Below are 21,215 nucleotides of genomic sequence, written 5' to 3' on the forward strand. Positions count from 1 at the left end.
GAAAAAGGCAATATCCATTAGGTGAGGGGAGGGATGCAGTCTGCAGCACACAGACGGTAATAGTGTTTCTTTTTTATAACGTAGTTCTTTCTTTGCTGATAATATGACATGTTTGACGTTGCGCCAGCCAGTAAAACAAATTATATGTGTAGCTCTTGATTGAATTTAAGGGAAATAAATCAAACCTGTGAATTGTGAGGTCCTGGAATATCGGGGAAGCAAACAATGACTTGTGTTCAACTCCGAACATTCCATTTGTGCTTTGACAAATATATGAATGATCGATGACTCTGCCCAGTGCTTGCAGTGATACCATAAAATGAGTAGCATTAAACAATGTGGTCCGTCACAGTTTATGTAGGTTCTTACTGCAAATTTACGAGAACTGCGGCAACACGCCGTGCTGTGTGTTGGAGCTAATTCTCCAGTTCCTTGGCGAACTGAGTCAAAACTGTGAGCGGAACCACCTGACCACAGCACTTGAAGAAAATGTATTTCAAACAATGTACTACTTCGTGCATACCTTGTAATAATATTTTCTGCAAATAATAATAATAATAATAATAAGAGTCCTAGCTAGTTTAAGTGGTCAACTCCAGAGAGAGCAAAATTCAACCAAGATCAACTCAGCCAAAGTTTTTGGGGGGGGGCTTTTTTTTTTTACTACATTAAATGGCTTTGTTACTAAATGATGTGGGTTCTTCCTTGGCCCACTACCAGGTGTGGTAAAAATCTGCCTCATAGTTTTTGCATGAACCTGCCAACAGCTAAAAAAAAAAAGCACCCAAAAACATGATGTCCTTTGCCGCTAACTCCCTTTGGCGATCACCATAACCTCCCTAGGTGAGGTAATTATCTATTTGGCTAAAATTCTGACTCGGGCTGCCCTTCCAAAGTCCAACTGTTACATTGCACTGTTTTCCCATCAGTCGTCCCCCCCCCCCCACACACACACACACACACACACACAGTTACTGTCCCGAGACACGAACACTCGGTTGTTCGTGACACGGTCTTTCTTCAGTGCTATGAAGACACCTGCCAGTGTTTTGAGAGTGAAACCAGAAGGTGGGAGCTACCAGGGAGAGTTGAATACAGTTAAACTGAACACGTGCAAGCTCCAGCTTCAAGAAAATAAAATCGTTTAAAGAAATTCTTAGTATATGCCAGGAAGTTCCGGAGCCAGGGTGAATCCGTCCGAGCGATTGCAGTTGACGCCATGAACTGTTTGATTGGTTTATTCCAGGGAGATCTCACAGAAAGTAGGCCACGTGTCCCCGACCTCTTAACAGAGCATTTCTGAGGTCTCGCCTCGTAATTTTAACACATTACATCCCGCACCGCAGAAACGGTGTCACTGTAATTCAGTTAGGACGCTGCATGGAGTGACGGGCACACAAATTCTGTCAACAGTGTAACGTGCTGGGTGGAGGGGGGGCGGCGGTTGGTACCTGACAGAAGACTTTGTCCTGTTCCATAACGTCAAGCTACGTTACGTCCTTGTCATCCAAAACAATAGGTTTGTTTCCAGGCCTGATCATGATTTAAGAAGCATTATTATTCTGCTGTGAAATATGATTATTAAATTAGTTTCTTTGAGTTGTTGTTGTTTTTTTAAAGTAAAGAACAACAAGATCCACAGCCTCGAGAATGTTGTTGAACCAGGGATTGTGCCCACCATGGAAAACAAGGATCCAAATTTTCACTGTATCGCCTCCTCCGACTTCATTGTTATTTCCAGATTACGCTTGTTTAGTCTTACACACATTATTATTAATGCTTTAAATGAAATTTTAAAATGCCTACCTGAGGGTTTTTTAACAGAAAGACGTAGTTCCGAATATGTATCTGTCTTTATTTTATTTTCAAATGCTTCAAATATATTCCTATTACTCGTTGCATCGCTGAAATTAATGTCAATTGATTTCTGATGATCAGGTCATGAAGAAAGAGCAAATAGTTCTTTGTTTAGAGCAAAAAGTTGCGCTCAGCCCCAACTCTAGCAATTATTTACTGATCAAGGGTCTCTGAGGAATAGTCTCAACATCTCAATCTGGCCTGAAATGTTCTCATTTTCCGTTCAAACCTACGAAGGGCTCTGTCACCTTGTGCCACATTCATCGCACTTTTGCTCCCCGACTATTTAGTTCCATTTGCGTGACAGAATTGCAGCTGGACTCCCTCATTTTCACCGTACGCTGCTTTTGTGGTATCACTCAGCAAAAAGAATTGGCATCAAGAAGAAAGAGATCATTATGACGCGCATTATTCATCACCGCCGACAATGGCAGTCACTGTGATTTTTGTCAGTGAAAGTGCACATACGTAGGATTTTAACATTCATATTGAACCACTCTGCTGAAAACTATTCAAGAGCAAAATAGCCGGTTAAGAGCAATGAGTTTCATCTCCACAGCGACTAGGAAGTGAGTGACTTCCAAAGCTGGCTGCAGCCTCACTAAGTAACCGGAAAAGCTCGACACATTTCTTTTAACTGTCACAGGAGAATATTGCCATTTGATGGCATGGCTGCTCGCGGTGACATCTTAACCTTTCGAGAAAACTCTTGGTGCCAACTCTCTCTGGAGTTGGAGTGAATCTTGCTGCTTCTTGATGGCTTCCTCCTCTCTAAACTCACACAACTTCCCCGTTTTTAAATTTCCGGTCATTTTTCGCAAGAATGACTGCAAAATGAAGATGTTGGCTCGCTCTTGAGAAGATCCCTGGAAAGTGGTTGAGAAAGACATGTTTCAATGATGTTATTTATCTTGTTCTGTGCCAAAAACCCTGTAATGAAGACTTGTCAATCTTCTCTGTTTTGTGCTCTATATTTATATAATGATCAGGCTTCTTTTTCACTGTATTTCTTTGGAATTATCACCCATTTTTTGTGCCATACCTGCAACTAATGAAAAAAAATAAAGAAAACCAATATTTTACAGTCTTTGTCAAATAAATGGGCGTCATAAATGGGCTATTGTGTCGAAGATAGAACCAGACAGAACAGGACAAACTGTTCTGTAAATATGTTTCGTGTTTAAACACAAATGCTCTTGTTTCTCCAGCTTGCCTGTACTTGACACCTCTGTCCCCAGAAAGCCAAGTAACTCCCGCAGCGACCACCTGTCTTCCACTCAAAGAGCTGGAAACAAAAGCTTTTGTGTAGCGCAAATTGTTCTTCTGACAGCCCCCACTCCCCCCAGTTGGAGGAGCTAGCTTGCTTGCTTTCCTTCTCCTTTAGCACAACCGTTGAAAGCATGTGAATGATTTGTGGTGAGAAAATTACATCTGAGGCAAAGACTGAGGAATAACAATGGTGTGCAGAGGGACTTGAAAGTCATCCAAAGGTCAGCTAGCAGAAGCCTGCCGGGTGAGCAAAGCTTATCAAGTGGCAACCTGAGCAGAGGCTGTATAGTACACAAGCAGAATTAATGATTTTTCTTCTTCTTTCCTTGAGCTTTTCACCTTTTTTGATATGCAGGAAAGTAACAGACTTGCACAAAGACGGAAAGGAGCCGCAGCAGATGAGTTGGGTAGATGTAGAATTTATACAATGTAGCTGCATTTAAAGGGAGCATGAGTCTGGTTTATATCAATAAATTTTGCTATGCGCACACACACACACACACTCAAAAACTAACCAAAAAAAGACCACCCCCAATGTCACCCAACATTTTTGTTATGGGTTTGTTGTTCAACATAATTAAACTGTGTAAAAGATGAAGACCCCTTCTCAAAGATGCTCTGATGCAGCAAAACACGATTGACAGTTTGAAGCCAGTCGATGAAAATGCACCTGATACGCATTTACTTTTTTTTGCGACACACAGTTTGCTTTCAATTCACATGGCAACTAAATGGAAACTAGACGAGAGTTTGTGGACCAGAATCCAAGAATTGAGCTTGTTATTCTTTTGCTCTTGCTGGTCTTCAGTTTGCTGACTCTGCTCTGATTGTTGCTCCTTCACCTGCTGTGATTGGTTGTTTTGTCCCCATCATTCAGGAAGCATGGATGGAAATACAAACCGTGATCTTTTCTTTACCAACAGAGGGCACACACGCGACGTTACAGTCGGTGGAAGTCATCAAGGTTACGCTGAACGGGTGCCAGCGTTAACATTAAAGCTGCAAATCCAACAGAAAGTACCTTAGGTGGGTAAATAGCTGTTGTATGATGTGCTGGAAGTGAATCAGTGTGAAATATATTCATGTGCAAATCTACTTTTAATCAGGATTTTTTTCTTGAACATTTGGATAATTTGGCGAAAAGTTGCTGCTGCTGCTGCTGCTGCTGCAACAGTTAACTACACCAGATTGGTTCATTAGTCTATAAACTGAGGGGAAAACGTACGCAATGCCTAGTTAAACAGGCTCCACAAGAAATGCTATTCCAGCTTTTGGGTTTTTAAAGTTATGATTTGCCACCAGCTTGAGACAAATACACGCCGCTGTCATTAGGGTTTGCTGCTAACGGTGAACCATCAGCTAACATACATGCTGTACCTGGAGTGTGACTCAGCAGTGCCAGGATCAACTAACGTAAACCTGATTCCTGGCTCCACGATAAACATAGACTACTTCGACGTCGATGCGTAGCCTTCCCTATATTGATTCGCTCTATGCTCTATGTACGAATGTCAATATTTTGGTCAGCCCGCTTATCGGCTAGCCTATTTTCCTTTGGTTCTAGTCAGTATACTAAGCTAAACCAACTTGTTTGTGGCTCGGGTGGTGCCAGATTGGATCCGCGGGAGGGACCGTGTAGGGTGGCCAAGTAAAACTCTGAAATATTCATGAAGAAAGTGATGCCACCCTGCAATCCCCCCTCCTGCTGATCCTATCTCGCAGCAGCTCTCAGGCTGTCACGTCATGGACGTGAAAGTAATACGATAATAATCTTATCATCCATCTCTCTATAAGAATGAGTGTATTCTTCACGTTGAATAATTCATATTGAACTAATTTCGACAGACATGAAGCTTTACTCAGTGTTCAACCATGTGACTACACGCGCCTCTAAAACTCATGCATACTTTGGATATTTTGTATTTCAAGTTGTTACAAAACCAAAAAGCAACAGTGTGTGATTTTAGGCGGAGTTGGTCTCAACCTCACAGTCCAAGAATTTATACGTTTTTTTTTAGTTGTACGGTTCAAACAAACTCGATCCGTTATGTTGATTCGGCCGCGTCTCCAAGCAAGTCGCAGCTAGCAGACCGTGCCAGGACCAGGACTGGCCAGGCTGCTTGCCAGACCAAGTCTTGATACTGAGCAGTACAACCGCACATCTGCATTGTTCCCTTTACCCAAATACTGATTGCTGACAGATGAAATATGCTCCTGTCTATACATCAGAATATAAAAATTGTTATCCTTCCTCAATGGATCAATATCAATCGACTACCCTGAAGCAATAATGCAACCCACTGATTTCTAAGTCTTCTGGTGGCTTCAGAAAGGCAATTTGTTCAACACCGACCCATCAAAACCACAGGAACATACTTTACAGTTAAGAGACACTACGCTCTCAGGATTTAGCTGTGCTGGTCCTCTAGATCTTGATATTTCACTGCAATGTATTGAGTTATAAAGCCATTGTCTCTGAGCTCTGCATGCTAATGAATGTGGGTCCGTGCGGCGCACCAAGAAGGTGCCTTCACCAGACGCCTCCCTCAGTTCATGGTGCAAAGGTGCCTTGCACACCTACCTGGAGCATGTAGCTGATAGAGATGCCAGACTGAATGAGCTTCTACCCTGAACCACAGCAGGTGATAGCTGGTATCATTTCTTTTCTTGAGAAATGTTCTTCTTCTCAGCGATTAATGAAACAAATCGATTGGTTAGTGATGCCTCCCCCTCCTCCAGCTGGCAGATAATCCCCCTCCATCTGAAACGACTGCTCCTCCAGATTGTGTTTCAGATTAATTTGAGTTGGGAACCCAGGATTAGTATGACCTGGCTCACTCTTCTTGATCGACAGCTTCTCCAATCAGAGGTGGCTGATCACTGGCAAACGTACACCAATTGATCAACCACAGCTTTGGCACTGCTTTGCCTCTGGCGAACGCCGATGACAAACCAAACCATCCACTTGGATAGTTTTAGCTTACCTGTTTGTCTCTGCTTTCAAGCTGTTGCTAAGCTAACCAAACGTTTAAAAAAAAAAAAAAAAATCTTCAAAATGCATCATTGCCAGTTTAAGAAAAATACAAAAAACAACAACCTGCACTGTGCTGTGGATCTTTGCGTTTTGGCTCTTGGTGTTGGCGGTAATGGCCTCCGCATCGTGAGCACACTCATGAAAGGTGTGTAGTTGCATTTTTTCCAGCAGTTGTGGAGGAATCGCTGTTGTTTTTCAGCCTCGTACCCGGAGGGAACAGGGAGAGAGGGTTATTGTTTGGTGAAATGCAGATTTTGTCAACAGTCTCTCTTTAGCCTCAGGGCTTTCCTGAGGCTGCCCACTGATTTAGAGAAGGCTGAGATTGTGTGTGTGTGTGTGTGTGTGTGTGTGTTTGTTCAGAATGTGTGGGCGCGCATGTGTGAATGTGTGCCGAAATCTCTCATGACAAAACATGGCCCTTACAATTTTCTCCAGCGACAATGTGCCTTTTGCCTACAGTGCTTTTGCAGCTGTATGATGGGGAATCAGAAACGCATGACGACATGTTCTGCACCTCTTTATTTCCCTGTTTGTTTTGTTCTGCATGGAAACAGCGGTGTAAGCCTGTTTACTCTTTGTCCAGCTCTTGTGTGTGTGTGTGTGTGTGTGTGTGTGTGCAGATCCATGAAAAAAACATCCAACACCACTTAATTGCATTACACAATAACTGGGAAGGGAGCGTCTGGTAGTAACTGGAGCATGTTCATTCAGAAAGGTGTTCATCCAATTGTTGCGCCACCAAACCAGGTGCTAAAAGGGATTTTTTACAGTGTGTTGAAGGCACTCCAAAGTTTGGTTGGGGCCTTTATGTTCCTCTTTTATTCTGCGCGCCCTCTGCGAAGCGTGACATACCTCCTGTTTTACCAGATAATAAGGTTCTACCATAAAAAAAAAAAAAAATTCAGATTGTTTCTGCGGCTGATAACCCTTGGTAGCGTTTGCCCTTTTAAAATCCCAAGCACTTTCAATTACCCTGCTGCATGTCCCATTCGTCCACTCCCTTATCGTCTCCCTCCTCTGTTTCAGCCAGGTAGAGGTTGCCTTGTAGATCTGCATTAGAATGCGCACCTGGTATCTCACCCACTGAACAATGCCATTTTACATTACATTCTATTCCCTTTTCTCCTTGCCATGCACCGCAACAGCACTTTGTTTACAGGGCCACCAGCGCGGACGGGAAAATGTCATCGAATGCTAATGGTCTGCTAATGCTCCTCTGACAGGCCCCCCGACGTCAGTCAAACAATATCTATTCAGTTATGCTAGCTTTGTCAAAGTCAATCAGGCGAACATGAGATTGTGTCTGCGCCCGCTGCAGCGTTGACACATTATCAATTAAAACAGAAAATCATCCTCCATCTATACACCATCAGCACATGTTATGCTTAAACTAATTTGTGCTTAGCTGGGATGATTAAAATAGACGGCTTGTGAGGAAAAAGTTTAAAAGAAAAAAAAGCCTCGTCAATAACGGAAAAGGGAGCCGCACCGAGGGGATTTGATGCCGTTAAACAGTTGACTTTTCCACCTGAGATGAACACCCCAATAAGATGCAGAAGTTCCCCCTCATTTCACAAAAATGATATGGCAACAAGAAGTTCAGTCAGCAGTCTGGGAAGAGGCTGTTCTGCGGAGGCCCATTTCTGCCAGGATACTAATGGTATGGCAAAAGTTTGATTGAAAGGCAAAATTAATCAATTAACTGCAGAAATTGTCTCAAAAGTAGAGGTACCTGGGTGTAGCTGAATGGACACAGATGCTTGCTGCTGAGGGGGGCCGATCGCATTATTCTGTACCCTTTGTGTTTGTCAACTGTTGTTCTCGTGGCCTCTTGAAGAACAATAACGTGCTTTTGAGAAGACAACAAATGTGCCTTTTTGGGAACATTCCTCAAGTGAATCTGTAACAAGAGAACTGCTCCTGTCTTGTACCTCTATTTTTGAGTGTGAACAGTGGAGGTTTGATTTGTGTGTGTGTGTGTGTGTGGGAGGGGGGGGCTCTGCTTTCCTCGTCACCTGCATCACGGATAAAAGGATGTCACAGCCGACAGTAATTTGGCAATTAGTGATTCTTCCACGATGAGCAGGAATCTGCATCCGCGCATGCGAGCTCCTCTCACTCAGCTCATGGCTCTGAGACATCTCCTTGTCCTCTCGTGGATGTTGCATAAATTAATCCCTCTCATGTGCTGCCATCTGAGCCATGTTGATGTAAAACTTGGGGCTGAATTATTTATCCCCCTGCCCTCTGGACGCCAGCGCTCGCACCGGGTGCCACCGCGCATAACCAGGGGTTTTCATCACAGACCTGAGCCCGCTGGCATCGGCAGAGACATCTGCGTCATGTGATAAGAGCAAACGTCATGGGAGGAAGTAATCAGGTCTTGTTTGGGTTGTGGCCACTGGGTACATCCGTCGAAGCACTTGTCACCTTTTTCCTCTTTTTACTTCAACCAATATTCAAACCAGAAAGGGAACTTTGCCTTTCAAGGACTCATAAATGGGAGTCCTGAGCCCACGTACATGGTTTTCCCATCCAGCATCACTTCTTTATGAATGCAGAAAGAACAGGCTACATAGCTTAAAGCTAATAGCAACTGATGGCTAACAGCAGCAAAACTTTAAAACATGAATCCACAAACACTTTACCACTCCTGGTTTAGTGCTATGGTGAACAAGCATGGATGAGTTGGTTCAACTGAATTCTTGCTGTTTATCTTCCTCTTTCTTTCTGTTTTGGCCCAAATCAAGGAGCTTGCGGATTACTCAGCATCCGCCTGGAATCAGAAAATGTCTTTGTGAGCTCAAGACATGTATTTGTGAGTACAAGAAAGACAAAGTACACTTTCTAGGTGAAGTACAGCCATAAATCTTTAAATTCGTACTGTTCTGCTGTACTTTCAGCAGGATGATGTATTAAAAAAAAAAAACTATGTGGCTGATTTTCACTAAACTCGGTGGAGGGTGGCACCACGGACCAAGGAGCAACCCACACTGCACGTTTTAATGTGGGCAGATCAGTTTAATACTGCGAAAAATCATTTGTCTTATTTTTCCTTGGGCTTGGCTGCGGTCTGTATGCAGACTGAGTGTGCTGCTTTGTTGCTTCTGTCTGCTTCCTGGTAATTAAACAACAGATAAAAGAGATTTGGAACTTTCTTTGTAATCTTAGCTGCCTAATTTTACTTGTGTATTGTAATACTGTCACATATGAGATGGATTACCTCCAGCAGTGGTTTTAACTTGTGCTTTCCTCTTGCGGGGACAGCATGACCCATTTCTGCCAAAGAGAAACTTTGTCAAACCGAGACTTTTGGCGAGACAAAAGAAGAAAAAAAAAAAAAAGAATGGGTTAACTCATATTCAAACATCTAAATTAGACATCTAAAATTCTCCTCCTTCAAGTAAATATTCCCCTTAGCATTTGTTACAAACACGTTTGTTTATTATGCTTCAAATGTATCATCTAACCAAGTGAATTAGCGATGAACTGGTGAGGCATGAGAACAAAGACAATGCCACTCTTCATTCTACCAAATCAAATTCATGACATTCACAACTTTTTTGGGGGGGGGCTCATTTCTCAAAGAGCTAATTGACAAAAAGTGATTTCCTAAGCTTTGTTTACTGGTAGGCTATGAGTATAATGCTTTTGAGCTGGCTAGATAATGATTACTGCTCCTGCGCATATCAAGTAGGTGATTCATTTGTTCAGCGCGGATCGCGTGTTTATCCAAGCAGCGTCTGGATGTGTGGGCATGCAAGCTTTGCATTCTGTTAAAGTTGCTGATACGGATCAAAAGAACATAAATCTGCACACGTATGTAAATAACAGAACCTTAAACGCATCGGTTCCCCGGGCTGCCTTCTCCATCAAGGATACGAGGAAGGTTGCAGCGAACCCCACCCAGACCCTTTCTCCGCCCACCAGATGAGCTGTTGTCTCTCTCGTTCTCTGATGGAGTGCGGACGGCAAGTCATCAGATCTGTTTTGCATCACCCCACAGGACAGAATGGGCGGGATGACACGGTTGACCTTTGGATCATCTATCATCGCTGACGTCTTTCTCACAGAATAAAAAATGTTGCATTAGCGCAAATGACCTTTTCTCATCACCACGTCCTGATTACACAATGCCACAAGAATCCACCCCACTGTTCCCTCATCTCACCGCTGATATGGAGCAGTCACGCCATTAAACACGACCCCTGGAATTATCGCTTCGAGCCACTTCAGATGTTCTGATTGGAGCGGTGCTTTAAGGGTGCTCAAAATTTGATGCAGCCAAGAAAAAAAATAATAATTTCTGTGCACCTCGAGTGATCAACCAAACAGATATCGATGGAAGTCCGGACTGAGTTTGTGTATGGATTTTATGCAAGGTTATTGTTGTAGCGATATTATTTGCAGGAGTGTGTGGACGGTTTGGAAAACGTGGCTGTGTTTGTCGAGCTAACTTGTGAGAGAAAGAAGAGGTGAACAATTCAGAGAAAACCCTTCCATCAGAACGTCTGCAGCTGCTACAGTCCTGCAACCTGCTTCTTCCTTTTGTCAACACATTTCTATGAACCAGTCAAGCCAGGCAGAGACGATCATTTCGTCCGTCATTCCTCCTCTGAACATTGGCAGGTCCTTCCATCAGTCACCAAAGCCCTCGTCGAGAGAGAATTTATCCAGCCCACCAACAGGTGGGTGACAGGTTTAGCTCCCGGTGGGACACCGCATGATTATAAACCGTTCCTACAAGTCATTGGATGCAAAAACTGACTGGAAGTATCTCAGCTAAAATTGCTCCGGTCAGGATTTGTGGTGCCGATTGTCGACCACAATCACTGGGTTTATTTGAAGATTTCTATTTTTTCCTGCAATATTATCCATTCATTTTCATAGTCTTAACAACACTGTGCTTTATGTTTTTTTATTAACACTAAGAGATGAAGAAGTATCATTAACTGACAACGGCGGGCACTGCAGCACCACTTCTCTATTAATATTTAAGAGCAGCTTAGAGATAAGGTTAGTTTTCCTGAGGGTTGAAACAAATACTGTTTAATATATATATAAATTAGAAAAAAATGCAAAATGTTCAAAGCATACCAAGCTAGTATGAATTATATATACTGAGAGGGGGAAGACACAGCATGGGAAGAAATTGTCTTGCGCATTTATTATCGCCTTATAGAAACGGCTGAGCAAATTCTTTTGAGCACGATTATATTTGATCAGTTGGCGCATCCTTAATCAAGGCCTCATTTCGTGGCGCACAGCTCAGGTAGACCAGGTCGCAGCGTTCGCCCACTGAACTCCAAAGAAGACCCCCTTACACCAGGGTGCAAACCAACACAAGCATTTTCAAACGTGCGCGGCAGAAATGAAAGAAGTGTAAAACGAAGTATTTCGAGGCCTGCCTGAATCGCAATTGAGGACTCTTTTGTTTTCCCAGCTCTTGGAGCGAAAATGAATATTTACTGATGTAAACATTTACAAATCTCAGTATATTTGCATGTCTGATTACAGATTTTTGCAAACATTTTTTTTTCTTCAGATTCCTATGCATTTGCAAATCTTGGTGTGCATTTAGGGATTATTTCACACAGTTTAGGACACATTTACTGCCTACATCCATTTTTAACTATTTAACAATGATAACCTCATGAAAGTATTTGGAATCCAGTGGACACTTACCGTATTTTCCGGACTATATGTCGCACCAGCCCAAAAATGCATAATGAGATCGAAAAAAACACACATAAGTCGCACTGGAGTTTAAGTCGCATTTTTTGCGGGTTATTTATTTTACAAAATACATCAAAAATAGACATTTCACCTTGGAAGGGAGGTTAACATTAATAAAATAATAGAGAACAGGCTGAATGGCTGTAAGATATGCCAACATAAACAACGTTCAGCGAAACGAAAAATAAACATGAACGGAAAAGGTGTCCGCACGAACATACGGTAATAAACAGGTAGGGCATAAAGAACAAAACAACTACTGTGCTTTTACATTAATAAGAGCTCGCAATCACTCCACATCGCTAAAGCCGTTGAACTTCTCCAGTCCCTAACAAGCTTCTCACTTACTCCGAACTTCCTGTCTGCTGCTCGATTGCCGTTTTCAGCTGCAAATCTCACAACTTGCAGCTTGAAGTCCGCAGAGTATGAGTTTCTTTTTGGCGGCATTTTTGTTTAGTGGCGATCGGTAAGCTAATGTTTATTTTATTTGTTTTAATTTTTAAATTGTTACAGAGTAGGAGATATCGGCGCGTAACTCTAGAGCGCCCCCTCGTGGCTGTCTGTGATTTTTTTTTTCACCCATATTTAGGTCACTCTGGAGTATGAGTCGCAGGACCAGCCATCCTATGTAAAAAAGTGCGACTTATACTCCGGAAAATACGGTAATAGCTCACATGTGGGGGGCGAAAGCGGCAACTGAAGACAAGTTAATCTGATTCTCTCCACACTGTTAGTGTTTTTAGGGTTTGTGCTCTAAACTCATGTTGACCTTCAACTCAGGTACGTTTTCTTGAATGTCAGATTCTCTAAAGCAATCAGTTGTGTGACACTGTGAGGGGGAAAAGAATATACAGGGCCTGTATGATGGGCTTGTGTGAAGGATGGATGCTCACATGTTGATATGAAGCTGGTCTTTGTATTTGTGGATGTGTTCTAGCTTAATGCTTTATTGTGCCTGCTGTTGTGTTAATACCTGACCAATAATTGCATGAACAGTGGAAACCTTCGTCCTCCGGTTTTCCTAGAAGATGTCATTTCGTGTTACTTGCGGGGTTTTTTTTTTTTTTCCCCCCTACTTTTCTGCGTCTTTTCGGAGAACTAACCATCACAGTGTGTGGGATTATAAAATGAGGTTTGAAAAAAAATATGACCTATATAAGAGCACCCGCAGATATGAAAAGTGCATCTTGCAAAGTGTTAAGTTCAATTTTCCGAGCCCTATATTTGAGGGGGGGGGGGGGGGGGGGGGGGGGAGACAATTATTCATCCACAAAAAGAAATCTTCCAGTGACTCAACCTGAGTGAGTGGCAAAGTCCTTTAAAGGAATATATCTGCGTCTCTTTTCATCAGCGATCACCACTTGTGATTTCTGATGTTGCACAAGTGTCCTTTGAAGGACGGGGGACTATTCAGAATCAAGACAACACGTCAGATCAAGCCGTTATCACAGACGGCGCCATTCGTCAGCAGTTGGTTAACTTTACCCCAACAAAAGCTCTGACATGTCCAGAAATTTGACTGCTTTTGTTTGTTCTCGCTAACTCTGAAGTGTGTTGTTTATTTGAAATATTTATCAAGCTGGTCAAGAGGATTTTCAATCTGCCTTCAGCACCGGGGATTGTGTCGTGACTTGTGACATGGCATTCATTTAGTTTTTGGCCATAAAAGCATGACTGGCGTATTTCACGACAGATCCAGCCGTTTCAATTTGTCACATCTCACAGAGAATAAAGCCGTCTGCACCCTGTACCGTCTCTTCTCCCAGACCACTAAACCTTCTGAAAAAATAAAATAAAGCATTCCAACATTCAAGGCTTCCTTGCCAACCCTGAATCTGACACAAGATGTGTAGAGACAAAAAATGTCATTATATTCAGCCACACTTGGCATGGTTTGGCTCAAAGGTTGGCAATGTGGTTGTCAGTGTGGGTGTATCTGCATAATCTGAGCTGTCCTAATATGTCAAAAAAGAAATCAGTTCAGTTCAGGAGAGAAAACTCAGAGAAAACAAAGAAAAGACAAGAAAACAAGGCAAGGCTTTCTTGTCTAAAAGGAGCGTCACCTCAGTGACATGGCAGGGAACACGTGAGCGCGCCAGTGTATCTACAGGGGTAGTAAGGTTTAGCGCTCAGGTGACAACTGGCAGTAATGTAGTCCGGGGCCTCCTGGTGGCCAGAAGGAGAACAGCAGGGAACACACACAAGGCAAGCAATGGTCAGTTGGTAGGAGGTGGTGCGGTTTTCTACATTTTTTTTTTAGCACGAAAAATGTACCAGCTGCAATATTGAGAGCAATGCAGCAGCCTCGGCCATTAGTTGGACTTTGCTCCGTATCAGAAGAATATGAATGTCAAATTCCTTAAGAAACTCATGTAAACACCTTAATGAGATGTTGACATTCATGGCGCCCAGAGGATGAATTCTAATGACTTGTACGCATCTCTTTACTTCTGTGTAGCACCACCACCAACATGTGGTTTATGAGTGTCCAAGATTCATATTATTATCAAATTTTAGCATACACACCATGCAAAACTAAACTGCAACACACAAGAACATTTCTCTATGCTTAGTTCTTGTCCCTGTATCGGTAACTTTTGAAAATGATTGGTGCCGTTTGACTTTGTTTTCTGCAGACGTTGCTGGTGTTCATTTTGCTAATATCGACAGTCTCCAAGAACAGAGCGCAGTCAAGCGTGACTTTTTAATTGTGTGCAGAGATCCATCTTCAGGTCTCTGGGGTAAGAGGTAGAGATTCACGCTCACCACCAGTATATTAGGTACACCGAGATAAACCTAATACTGCAGCTCTGCAGTAAATCCTCTCTTGTTGGGGATCATAATCTTGAATGTTACTAAAGCTGTTTGAGAGATGCTGTGATTTATTTTAGTGATCGCCTTGGAGGCTGTTGAACTGTTCTGGGTTATAGTGAAAGAATTTACACTTTCACCACTTCTGTTCTTATGAGATAAAGTCTTCCCTTGTCCTTCTCGCTTAGATAAAGTTGGATGAATAAAAATCACAGTTCACTAAAGGGGAAGCCAGGGATCATTTAAACCAAGAATAGAGGGAGGAGGACAAGGGTGGAAAAAGTGAGTGGGTGGAAGGCAGTGTACCGGAGCTGGCTCTCTCACTTAAGAACAAACTATCCCCCCCCCCCCGAAGGAAGTAATCCTTGTATTGTACTTAAAAGTCCTCGTGAATGAGCTGTACTGAAATTCAGGGCAAGTAGTCTGGTGTGAGAGATTCGTGTCGACATTAGTGCATGCTTTAGAATTTACAAAGACACAGAAAAGCACTTCCATTTTGCTTTCAGGAACGTAGGATGGGTTTGTATTTCGGGGCTGCAGAGGGCTGGGCGATCAGACGAGAGCAGTAAAACAGCTGGAGTCGAACAAAGGGCAATGATGATACTGAGCCTGGACTCCTCTGGTGTAAACATCCAGAGCTATTTTTGGTGCTCCTTGGGTGCAGGTGGCCAATTATATTTCCCACTCCTGTGAAGGTGTCTAGAGACGCTGCTATGGGGGGGGGTGGGGTCACTTTTCTGCCACTGAGTGGAGCCTTGGGGCCTGCAGAAAAATAAGGATGACAAATTGAAAAGAAAGCAAAAAGTTAAAAATTCTCTAAAATCTCTTCATCGCAATTTTCTAGGTAATCTTACGAAGGTCCGTCAAAATCCGAGATCGTGCATCTCAAGCAAAATCCCAGACGTTGCAATATTTTCTACCGGTGTTGACAACAGGATGGTTTAGAAAGTTTAGTTTTGTCTCCAGAACAGTGGCTGAAAATATCTCCCTAGAAACACCTGTTTCACCACAGCGACAACAGCAAACTTCCTGCCATCTGGCTAAAAACTGCCAACTGATCACTCGGTTTTGTCACCGACGCAAAGGCGGCACATCCCAACGCCTCGGTGGCACATCCCAACGCCTCGGTGGCACAACCCAGCGCCTCGGTGGCACATTCAAACACCTCAGTGGCACAACCCAACGCCTCAGTGGCACATCCAAACACCTCGGTGGCACATTCAAACGCCTCAGTGGCACATTCAAACGCCTCAGTGGCACATCCCAACGCCTCGGTGGCACATTCAAACGCCTCAGTGGCACATCCCAACGCCTCGGTGGCACATCTCAACGCCTCGGTAAAAACTCAGACGGCAAAAATGACGGCTGCAAATATCCTGACATCCTGCTAAAGTGAAAGTTCCTGATATTCATTCTAGAACAACTGAGGTTATGTCTTGAGGTTTCGCTGAAAAAACACAAGTTTCATCGCAAGAACAGCGACTAAAGGTGTCCTGAAATCTTGCTTAAAAGAACTGGTCTCGATGCCAAAACGATGGCTGCAAATGCCAAAAGTCCTGCTCAAAACACCCGACTTCATCACCATGAAAAAGGTTGCGAATGTCCAGATGTCTCACTAAAAACACATGATTTTTTCTTTTTTTGTCAGGACTATGGCTTTAAATGTCCTTATGTTTAGCTAAAAATACCCAGTTTTGTTGCCAGGTTTATGGCTGCAGATGTCTTACAGTCTCATAAAGATCAACCAGGTAACCACTCGGTATTGTCACCAGCTGGACAGCTGCAAATCCTGAGGGCCTGCAAAAAAATATCTGATTGGGTTGCCAGAGCGATGGCTGTGAATGTCCTAACGTCTCTCGAAAAATACCCACTTTTGCTGCAGTTGCCATCTCCCTGCTGCTGTGTGTTCCATTTTAACTACAGTACACAAGTTTTCGTTGGTATCCACATGAGGCGGGAAAGCCTACTTTTTCAGGTTCACTGTGTCTCTTTCTCTGCTACAACACAAAGACGTGATTTGCTTTCTGGTCGTAGCACAAATGGCGCAGGACCTGCAGCGGATGTCAATTCAGCATCTCATGACATGAAGCAGCGGTCTTCTCTCTGTCGGCCTCGACCTCTCACCTCAGGAGTCACTTTGTTTGGGCGAGAACGCTTTGGTTCTTCCAACGGATCAGAGGGCCACGGCTGAGACACTTAGCTGTCTCCTGGAGAACAGGGGAAGCGTTTCAGCGAGCTGCAGCCTGGGGTTATGACGGGTGGGGGATACCGGGTGAAGGCTGGGTCATGTCTGCAGTGTGAGAGGAATTTTTCAACATTTGATGAACCGAAACTCAAAGGTTTGTTTCTTGGATTTTTGTTTACAGCGTGTAGACATTTTTTTTCAGTCCAGATGATTTGAAATCCCTTGATCTTTATTTCAGTAGCACTTGTTTAGTTGTCGGTAGTGGAGAGTTTCTAGAGGTTTTATACCTGTATGAGTTACAAACTGCTCACTCTATTCTGCTGGAAGAGATTTCTTAAAATCAATACACATCTAGTAGAGTATCGCTCCTCTTGTTTTTAAATGATATTTTTGTTTGCTTCTCTTCAGGACACATTAACACCTGAGGGGAAAACGGGGACTTGTTTTTTGCTCCCATGGTTGAATTCTGGATGTCCTGATGAGCCAGAAAGACCGAGGGGCCTTGAGATAAATTGGCCCTCGAGGACTGAAACAGCGGCAGGTTTCATGGCCAGTTCTGAGCGATCAAATCAACCCCGTCAGCCACACTAACCAGACTGTCCATGGCTTGGCTTTTTAAACCTATTTATTCAGGGTGGGTTCATTGAGGGTGACGACTTGTGATACGGGATCGCTGTGATCACACCTGGAAGCCGCCCAGTACAACCACTCTGCAGCTACACTGGAGCTGTCAGGGTTAAAGGACTGGCTCAAGGGTACCTCAGGGCCAATCCTCAGCCCGAACCTGGGGATTGAACCGGTGACCCTCCCTTTGGTCCTGCCAGTCACAAGCTTGTCTCTCTAATTGTTTGGCCAAACCTGCCCTTTAAATAGCACCTTCCTTATAAAAGTTGCTGAGGTCAGAAAAATGTGAAGATGATGAAATTCGATACACATAACATCAAGAATGGAATAAAACAGATAAAATGACATTTTTAAAAACTGGAGTTTTTAAACCCTCGTGTCTTAGATGCCTTAATCAGGACCTTGTCTTTACAGATGCAACGGCAGCCATTACCTCCTTCAGCTGAGGGATTCTTTAATCATATGACGTTCCAGACGCTAAAGCTCCTTAACGCTTCTTCTGTGGATGTTTTATCCTCTTTCTGGTTGGAAATAACCAGAGGAGGGATGCATGTTAATAGTATATTCAAATGTGAAATGAAGCTGCATCATTTTATTCCAGACTTGTTAATGTGTGAATATCCCATTTCGAAGGTAAATCTCTGTCTAGCAGCATGTCCTGGGGGGTAACCTCACACATTCATAAACAGGTGGAGATCTCTATAGCCATCATTTTCAGTCTATATCAGTCCAGAATTGGATGTAAAGCAAGCTGTTGCTCCCCCCCTAATGTACCATTAATTGCACCAAAAACACCATCTAAGCATCTACAATTAAATGTACTTCAGTCTCTGGAAATCATCATCAAAATAACCTTCTCTGACAATGAAAGTTAATTAGCGTTGGCCTGCTGCAATGGAGGTCATTTAGGTTTCCAGTTATAAATGTTTTAAAAAAAAAAGTCCTTTTCCCTAAATTAACTCACTGTTGCTCTCACCTCCAGCTTCAATAGTTACTTTAGCTTTAGAATAATACTAAAAGTGTATTCTGCCTTTCAAATCCCACACCCCCCCCCCCCCACACACACACACACACACACACACCAGCAGCACATCTTTGCAACGCCAGAAAGAAGAAGGAGCTAGCCACGTAGATTTAGCTCAAAGCTAATGGCAACTGACACCAGCAACAACAGCAAAACAACTGTCAAAAAACATCTAGAAAATCTCCAGCTCATTGTCTGGTATAATACACATCTTCTTTGTCCAGCTGTATGCTCAGTAATCCATAAACACTGGAAGACAAACTAACTATAACACTTCCACGCTGTGTGGAACCTGAAACAGATGTTTTTGGGCAGTTTCGCTGTCTTTAACCATCAGTCACCGTTAGCTTCAAGCTACCTACTGTATACGTGGCTAGCTCTTTCTGCATTCTGAAGTCACAAAGAAGTGATAAAGAAAGTAAAAAACATCTATTTGTGAGTACTTGAATAGCAAAGTACACTTTTTGGGTGCAGGAAAATGTGTGGGTTTTTGTTGTTTTTTTTTTTAGCTGCCTGTGAATGAAATGTCAGCAGCTGCAAATGTTAAGATGTGTGTAAATTGTTGAATTTAAGAACGGGAATATCGTTAAATAATGACGCATGATGACTGCTGTGAACTACACTTTCATCTGTCACGTTTTTATTCTTTTATAAATTAAATACATGCTACTAATTTCCTTTCAGGATCTATTAAGTATTTATGTATTTGGTACAGTAACAAGTGGAATCAAGCGTCTCAAGTACTTTACAAAAATCTCTTTTTGCATTTTAATTAAACGAACTTTAGTTTGCAGCCACTCATTACCAGCCTGAGGTGATTGAAAATAAAAACTGAAAATAATTGAATTTGACCAGATGCAGACTTGGAAAAATTCGGAAAAATTTGCATTCTAATTACAAAAGAAATTAATCACCAGCAGTACCCCCCCCCCCCCAAAAAAATCTATGAAAACCAAGAGCCTGGAAATACCTCAACAACTTTTTTCCCTCTTTTTTTCTTCCTGTCTACATTTCCCTCCTTCTTTGAGTGTCTCACCTGTGTCTTGTTAATCAGTCCACACAGCCTTGTTCCTTGTATCGCTGATCCAATCACCTTCCCTGCCCTTCCGTTCTCCCCTCTGATTCTGGTTGTGTCGTTAGTCGAGTTTGTATTTTACTTTGGTTTTCTCTCTCTTTGTCATGTCTGAAGTTTGTTTTTGCTTGACAAGTTTTGACTACCCGAAACTTGCTTTTGTTCTCTTCAGTTATTTCAATAAATTATTAGTTCTTCTGTTCCTGCCTGCCACTGCCAGTTTTTCTTCTCTGGTCCTCTTGCCTCCTCCTAATGTGACAGGTCTACGGCAAAGAACGCAGGGTTTGTACGCTCACTTGCCAATTTATTCGGTACATAAATCTTTAATACACCAGCCATTCAGTCAATCCTCCCATTATATCCATTTATTTTAAAGTGAAGTCTTAAGTGTACAATGTGTATAAGGATGTATAGACAAGGAAATATGACTTTAGCCCTCAACTTTTAATAAAGTACTGATTGTTATTCTCTGCAGGTGAACTCTCAGAAGAATGATACATGCTGGTGTGCTACTTGCCCCTCTAGATATACCTGGTAGACTGCATTCATTGTAATTTAAACGCCATTATAGAGTAATGCAGTACTAATGGTGCTTTCAGACGGGATCATGTTTGCAGTGTGGTGCAGAGATCACATGACACTGACACACACACACACACACACACACACACACACACACACACACACACACACCCTGGGCTATTCACGAAATCATAAGTCCATACAAGTCAAATTTATCACCACTTCACGTGCTGTGACATCTTTTCCCGGAAAATTCAGGCCAGTCCAGATGTCAGTTTTTTTGGTGGATACATTTACAATTTGGTAAATTTTCTTTAAAAGTAATTTTACAATGTCTGATAAAAATGTTGATAGTTACTAACAGCCCAATCTTTTCATTACTTTTTGACTAAATCTACATTACTAGCCCATTAAACTGTTTCCAGACACAGCCATAACGTTAGCTACATGTAAGTTAGTCGATATAACGTTAGCTTAGTTAGTCGATATAACGTTAGCTAAGTTAGTCGCTATAACGTTAGCCAGATTTTTAGGTAACTTGGCAGTGTGTCTTTTAACTGTAAAAACCAAGGTAGAACCAACTTGTAGGTGGAACATTATCTTTCACTTTAACACCTTGAACTTTCCTGAACATGACTTGAGGGCGCGTAAAAAAAAGATTTTTAGGGCCTATGGGATCATGACACAGGTTAAAATCCCACCCTATCAAAGATGCCTTTCGATTCTTGGATATTACTTTTATATCCACTGCTGTGTATATAAAACATTTCTACCAAGTGGTCACATAAAATCTGATTAACAATCAACATATACAGCATGAATCATCACCACCTTTAGACTCGCAGCACTAAACGCTCTTCTCCACCGCAGCGTTTGGCTAGCAGAGTTGAGTTTCTATATAAAAATCTGCCAAGCACAGCTTTTAAGGGAGACTTTATTGGATATTTCCATTTAACTTACAGTTGGTCAGTAAAACCAGACAGCTGTAAAAAGAGGACTTTTGTGTGATGGGACTGCTTTCATTGACCTTCCAGCAGTTGATAGAAATTGGACTTTCTAAAATAGGACATTTAAAGTAATT

The 21,215-nt window shown here is 42.5% G+C and overlaps 1 long non-coding RNA gene across 1 annotated transcript; it reads right to left on the reverse strand.

The window, feature by feature from the left end:
- Positions 1 to 9,113: 9,113 nt before the first annotated feature.
- On the reverse strand, positions 9,114 to 19,931 carry LOC147243182 (uncharacterized). The gene is made up of 4 exons (XR_015110655.1): positions 19,577 to 19,931; positions 17,950 to 18,037; positions 9,384 to 9,439; positions 9,114 to 9,278 (listed from the first exon to the last, which is right to left on the reverse strand). It is a non-coding gene; the product is annotated as an uncharacterized LOC147243182 (long non-coding RNA).
- Between the last annotated feature and the right edge of the window lie 1,284 nt (positions 19,932 to 21,215).

This window comes from Aulostomus chinensis, chromosome 20, assembly GCF_037954235.1.
Source record: "Aulostomus chinensis isolate RoL2024-O1b breed Wild chromosome 20, RoL_Achi_v1.0, whole genome shotgun sequence".
NCBI lineage: Eukaryota > Metazoa > Chordata > Actinopteri > Syngnathiformes > Aulostomidae > Aulostomus > Aulostomus chinensis.